Here is a 6,964-nt window from a genome sequence, read left to right on the forward strand (position 1 = left end):
TATGCTGTGGGATAAAGCTAGTACCCAAGCAATTCTTATGTTTCACCCAAACAAAGGCTTCCAAAGAGTTTGTAGTGATAGTATTTTTAGAGACTGTAGGGAAAGAATATTTTTATTAAGTTTGACTCAGAAAGTAGAAATTTTAAGTCAATAACTTAAATGCCTAGCATAGTTCTATATTTAAAGATATTAAGTAAAACTTTCAAAAATCTGGAAAATAAATCAGAAACCAGCGGGAAATGAAAAATCACTTTTAGTGACAAAGTACAGAGCGAGTGCAAGGGGAAGAGGACAGCTTCTTCCCAATCCTGTACTTGTTGATAATTTGTTCCCATTCCTGGGTCCCAGGGAGCATGCTAATACCCAAGAAAAGATTGGCCAAGGAAGAATTCCCAGGTTCTAAAGTTAATGTGCTTCCCTAAGCTCTAGAAATATAAATAAGCTAAGGCAATGTGTTAACCAATCTAATTTAACCCAAATCTAATAGAAGAATGTATGAGCAATGGACAGAGATAGTAGACATTATGTGTTACTAAGAAGTAGAATTCCTCTACTTTCAAGTTTGTAAATGCTTGATATACCAGCAAAATAGAAGTAAGTGATCAAGTTAGGTTTAGCAACATCATTACTTTGATCAATATAACAATGCTTTATAAAATGAAATTGGTCAAGTATTTATTTCCAATTAGTCATATTTATTATCACCATAAATGAAAGAACTAAAAATGCGAGCTCAAAAGTAACAGGACAAGCCAACTCGTCCCAATAATAATAGAAAATATGTTCCAAAGCCTTCTGCACAGTGATAACCAGTCAAATCCACCGCATGGGCACTGCTCTAAAAAGGACAAGGTGGGTTTTGATGAATTTCACTTTTTGACTTGCAGATCATATTCATTATTTTAATTATGCTGAATGAAATCTTCCATTTGATTTCCATATTCTCAGATCAGGTATGTAAATATTGGTTAAGGACATCTCTTTGCCTCTCATTTACATTGAGTTTTTATATCAGTCACTTGCCTTCCCCAAACAACACATTAAAATCTGCCCAACTAGTTAGTAAAATTTGTCCAACAAATATATTTGGAGAAGATAAAAAGCAAGCAGCTCACTGGTGTATTTAAAATAACCTAAAAAAAAAAGGTAAACACCTACCTGGAACTGAAGAAAGAAAGAACATGGTCACCTGAAGAAGCCCTGGCAACATCCTGGCCGGTCCCAGGAGTGTGGTGTCTGTCCTTCTCACTCAAACAGAAGTGCACTGCTCGGTCTTTCCCTGCCACCTCTCAAGTGAAACGGAATGAGACTCCCAGGCTCATTCTCCTCTCTGCTTCAGGAAGTATTTACTGAAGGTGTTGCACAACCTTGAAGCTGTGGTCCTGCAACAATGGCACAAGCAGGCGGAAGTTCTGACTGGCTCCCGGTTCTAAGATTACTTTGTTATGAGCTATGGTTTACCTTTTTTTTCTCCCCAATGTCCCCACTCAAAAGTAGTGTGTTTCTAATATATTACCACCACCCAATAAGCCACCATGAGATAACAGCTTAGATGTGTCTTGAAAAATGTGTGTATTTATTATGATACTAGAGGCCCAGTGCATGAAATTCAAGCATGGGAGGGGGTGTCCCTCACCCTGGCCTGCACTCTCTCCAATTCAGGACCCCTCGGGGGACATCCCTCTTGCAATCCGTGACCGCTGGCTCCTAGCTGCTCGCTTGCCTGCCTGCCTGATCATCCCTAACCACCTCTGCCTGCTGGCCTGACCGCCCCTAACTGCCCTCCCCTGCCAGCCCAATCACCCCTAACTGTCCACCCTGCAAGACTGATTGCCCCTAACTGCCCTCCCCTGCTGGTCTGATTGCCCCCTAACTGCTCTCCCCTAACCACCTCTGCCTTGGTCCCTGCCACCATGGCTTTGTCCAGAAGTACGTCTGGAAGATGTCCAGTCTAATTAGCATATTACCCTTTTATTAGTATAGATAGATGGATGTAAGTAAGGGCATTCCTGCTTTGAACCAGTGTTCCAATTGAGTAATCCCTGTAATTTCTGAGATATTGGGAAAGCCCCTTCCCTTTACTATATGCCTCATACCATCTAAATCTTGGGACCATTGGATACAGGATCTTCATTATCTGTTTTTACTTAATTATATGTTTCTAAACTGCCATGCTCTCACAATTGCATCTGGAATGGGCAGAGAGGTACCACTCCTTCAATCCAAAGATAGCTGTAGAGTCATTGAGAACTGAGAACTGCCCTCTTTGCTTTCCTGTACCCAGTAATGTACTGCACAGAGTTGGCACAGATTCAATGCCTCCCGTGTGCTAAAAAGTATGTGTCATGGAGTTTAAGAAACTCAAGTTTAAACATAGTTGAACATATTCTGTCTCTCTGCCTGATTCACCATGTATACATATTGAAAACTTATCCGATCAAATCTCTACCACTACTTAGGGTAATGGAACAAACAAAAGCACAGAGTTTTGTACCCTCTAAGAGAAGACTTGCCATTTCAACTTCAAAAATTTTAAACATTCTTCATATGTAAATAAATAATTCAACCACTGAGAATCATTCTAAGAAAATTATCTAAAATATAAAATGAGTTTTATGCCTCAATATGTCAATTACATTATGTATAAAATATAAAACTAAAATTAATATCCAAAAATAAGAAGATAGGTATGTAATCTTCTACATACCTACTCAATGAGATATTAAGTCAATATTTAAGCTAACCTGTACAATAAATTTGAATATTATGGGAAAGCTTTACATCATAATATCAGGAAAAAAATAAAGCAATAAAATTATATACAAAATAATCAAACTTAAATAAAAACTTTGAAAAGCTATTCAGAGTAAAACACAGAAGCAGAAAAAAAAATCCAAAATATTTAGAGAGGCTTTTTGTGTTTGTGCTGGGAAGATGTGCTTTTATCCTTTTTCTTTCCCATTTAAAAAAGTATTTTTATTGATTTCAGAGAGGAAGGGAGAGGGAGATAGAGATAGAAACATCAATGATGAGAGAGAACCATTAATTGGCTGCCTCCTGCACGCCCCCTATTGGTGATTGAGCCCATAACCCAGGCATGCGCCCTGACTGGGAGTCAAACCATGACCTCCTGGTCCATTGGTCGACACTTAACCACTGCGCCACACCAGCTGGGCTCTTTCCTTTTTTAAAAAAATTTAAATAGGGTTAGCATTACTTGTATAATTTTTAAATAATGTAAAATAAACAAAAATATATAATTTTTTCACGGAATTATTGACTGGCTTTTCTATTAGAAAACAGTAGCTACTGAATATGTGGGTTTTTAAAAAGTATATTTTTATTATTGATTTCAGAGAGGGAGAAAGAAGGAAAGAGAGAGAGAAACATTAATGATGAGAGAGAATCATCAATTGGCTGCCTCCTGCAGGCTCCAAACTGAGGATCAAGCCTACAACCCGGGTATGTGCCCTGAATGGGACTCAAACCGTGACCTTCCGGTTCATAGGTTGACTCTCAACCACTGAACCACGCAAGCTGGGCACTACTGAGTATGTTTGCACACTGAATTAATGATTGAAAAAGGACCACTCTTAAAAAAACAAGCAGAACCCTAGCTGGTTTGGCTGGGTTGACATAGCCTGGGGACTGAAGAGTTCCGGGTTAGATTCCTGTGAAGGGCACATGCCCGGGTTGCGAGCTTGAATCCCAGTAGGGGACGTGCAGGAGACAGCCAATCAATGATTCTCATCATTGATATTTCAATCCCTCTCTCCCTCTCCCTTCCTCCCTAAAATATATAAAAATGTTTTAAAAGAAAACCAAAAAACAAGCAGAATCTCTGAACCACAAGCATGAGCAGCTGAGTCTTAGAAGAAAAGAAGGAAAAAGCGCTGTTAGTCTTTTAAAGCCAAAACCAATGCAAAGACTTAGGGTTTCCTATTCTAACTTACCATGTTCCCACCTGTGGTAAGTAGATAATGTAACACAAAGAAAGGAAAGCTATTTGCTTTTAAGCTTGGTAAATACATTTTTACATAAGAAAGTTGAGAGATTTTGTTATTATCTTTCAGGTACTTTTATGTAAAAACAAATATTTACATAAGATTTTACTTTCTTGCTTAGATGCTAATTTTATAATCAGCCAATAACCCTTTTACCCCTGAATTATTAGCTATGTGCTTAATACATGTTACATTCCATTAGGTTCTTTGTAACAGGAGTGGCCTTCCCTCTCATTTTACATCTAAATTAAAAGCAGTAGGTAATCAGCAGAGATCTATTGGCTCCGATCAAAATGACGCAACATCTGATGTACTTAACTAGCTGGCAGAGCACTCTGGGTTCCAGGTAGAATAAGGGTAGACATTTTATAATTTTATAAATGTAATTCCTACATTCTCTGTGCTCCATTGCTTACTCTTTCTGGTATAAGAACTAAAATTAAGACCCAATATTATGTGTGCCTTTACAAGAGGGCATGCATTGGCCTAACCACAAGTTTCCCTACTCAGCTCCCATGGATAAGGTCCCCCAGTCAAACACCTCTTCTTATCACAGGCACCAGGCACAGGCCCTGCTTATCTCTGAGTAGTTGCTTCATTTTCCTGCCACCCTGCAGAGTCACTCAAGCCCAGCACACACTCCCATGGGGACCAGGGGCATCTCACCCCCTTGGTGGCCTCCCAAAGCTCTTGGTTGTTCACTCTGTTCCCAAGTGTAACCCTTGTGTTTGGGCATGGCATGAGCATTCTCCAACCCTGGGCTGTGAGTATATGTGACATAAACTTTTTCAATCTCCTCTGACCAGTGACAGGTGTGTATTCAGCCATAACCCTAAAGTTAGAAACTGTCCCTCTCCAATGGAATAAGTAGAAGACAAAATAGGATACCCCAGCACATACACCTCCAGTAGCAGCTCCATATCCTCAGGTGGCATTTTGTTTACATAACCTTTGATTTATTATGTTTTGATTTCACAAACTCCCACAGGGAGATCTCATTCCTCTTATTTATGATCATGAATAGAAAGTGCTTTCCTATGTTTACTCCCATGATCTGTCCACACATAAAAATTCAGGCTGATTGAAAATCTTCCCCATCTCAATTAAAATCAACTCCCTCCAGTATGATGACCTTCAGTGCCATACACGACCCACACTTTGATACTCTGCACTCACTGGTCAGTCCCTTCTAATCTCTGAGCTTGTATTCTTGTTCACTCTAATCAAGCTACACTGGATTACTCCATAGTCCTTGACTATGTCAGACATATACTTGCCTCAGCATTTGCTGTGACTGTACCTTCTGCCTGAAATGCTGTTCCCTCAGATATCTACCTAAATAGTTAACTATTTTAAGTATTTGGTCTGACTTCCTGATATGTAACCTGGTCAGAAATTTCCATTGTTCTCTCCTCTAGCACAACCTATACCTTTCTGTTTTATTTTTCTTCATTGCACACTATCACATACTAGCATTCTATACTATACAGGGATGGGTAAAAGTAGGTTTACAGTTGATAGTGTGTAGAACATGGCATATTCTTGTATCATAATTTCTTTATTATTCTTTTAATCTTTATTGCTTAAAATATTACATATGTCCCCTTTTTCCCCCATTGCCCTCTCCCCACTCCCCCTCAGGCCCTATTTATCTGTGTCTATGGTCTATTATTTATTTATTAAGTACTAGAGGCCTGGTGCATGAAAATTCGTGCACTCAGGGGGTCCCTCAGCCTGGCCTGTGCCCTCTCATAGTCTGGGACCCCTCGGGGGATGTCCACCTGCTGGCTTGAGCCTGCTCCCTGGCATCAGACATTCCTCTAGTAGCCCAGGAGCCCTCAGGGGATGTCCGACTGTGATTAGGCCCACTTTCCGCTCTGCCGAGGAGGTGGGAGAAGCTCCTGCCACCGTCACTGTGCTTGCAGCTATCAGCCAGGCTTGCAGCTGAGCAGAGCTCCCCCTGTGGGAGTGCACTGAGCACCAGGGGGCAGCTCCTGCATTGAGTGTCTGTCCCCTGGTGGTCAGTGTGCATCATAGTGACTGGTCCTTCCCAGGCATTCCACCATTAGGGTCAATTTGCATATTATCCTTTTATTATATAGGATTATAATATTTATTTTTATGATTTCTTAAAAATAATATGATTTCACAAAATTCATGCACCTGGGGGGGGGGTCCCCTGATCACCCCTAACCACCTCTGCCTGCTGGCCTGATTGCCCCAACTGCCCCCCTGCCTGCCTGTTCACGCCTAACTGCCCCCCCCCCCCGCCAGCCTGATCACCAATAACCACCTCTGCCTGCCAGTCTGGTTACCCCTCACTGCCCCCCCTTCCAACGTGGTTGCCCCCAACTGCCCTCCTCCCTGCCGGCCTGGTCGCCCCTCACTGCCCTCCCTGCCAGCCTGGTTGTCCCTAACTGCCCACCCTGCTGGCCTGGTCACCCCTCACTACCCCCCCTGCTGGCCTGGTCACCCCTCACTGACCCTCCCTGCCGGCCTGGTCACCCCAACTGCCCCCCTGCTGGCCTGGTTGTGCCTAACTGCTCCCCTGCCAGCCTAGTGGCCCCCAACTGCCCCCCCACTGGCCTGGTCGCCCCTCACTGCCCCCCCTGCCAACCTGGTCACCCCACACATCCTGCTGTTCGTTCGACTGGTTGTTTAGGTTTTCATGGTCACTGCCTTTTTATATATATATTGATTGCTATTATTTCAGATCCTTACTTATGACTTATCTTTTAGGTAATGATGGTTGGTAATTTGACCTATTTCTGCCCATCCCTGTATGTTTATTTGTTTATTTTTATAGTCTGTCTTATCCAATTGAATGTAAGTTCCATGAGGGCAAGTAATTGTTTAATAAAGTATCTCCAGCATCTAGAACTGTGAATGTTTCAGAGTAAATGCCCAATAAATATTTGGTAATAGTTTTCAAATTAATGAATTTAAAGATTTTGAAAAAA

The sequence above is a fragment of the Eptesicus fuscus genome, chromosome 6, assembly GCF_027574615.1.
Source record: "Eptesicus fuscus isolate TK198812 chromosome 6, DD_ASM_mEF_20220401, whole genome shotgun sequence".
NCBI classification, from domain to species: Eukaryota; Metazoa; Chordata; class Mammalia; order Chiroptera; family Vespertilionidae; genus Eptesicus; species Eptesicus fuscus.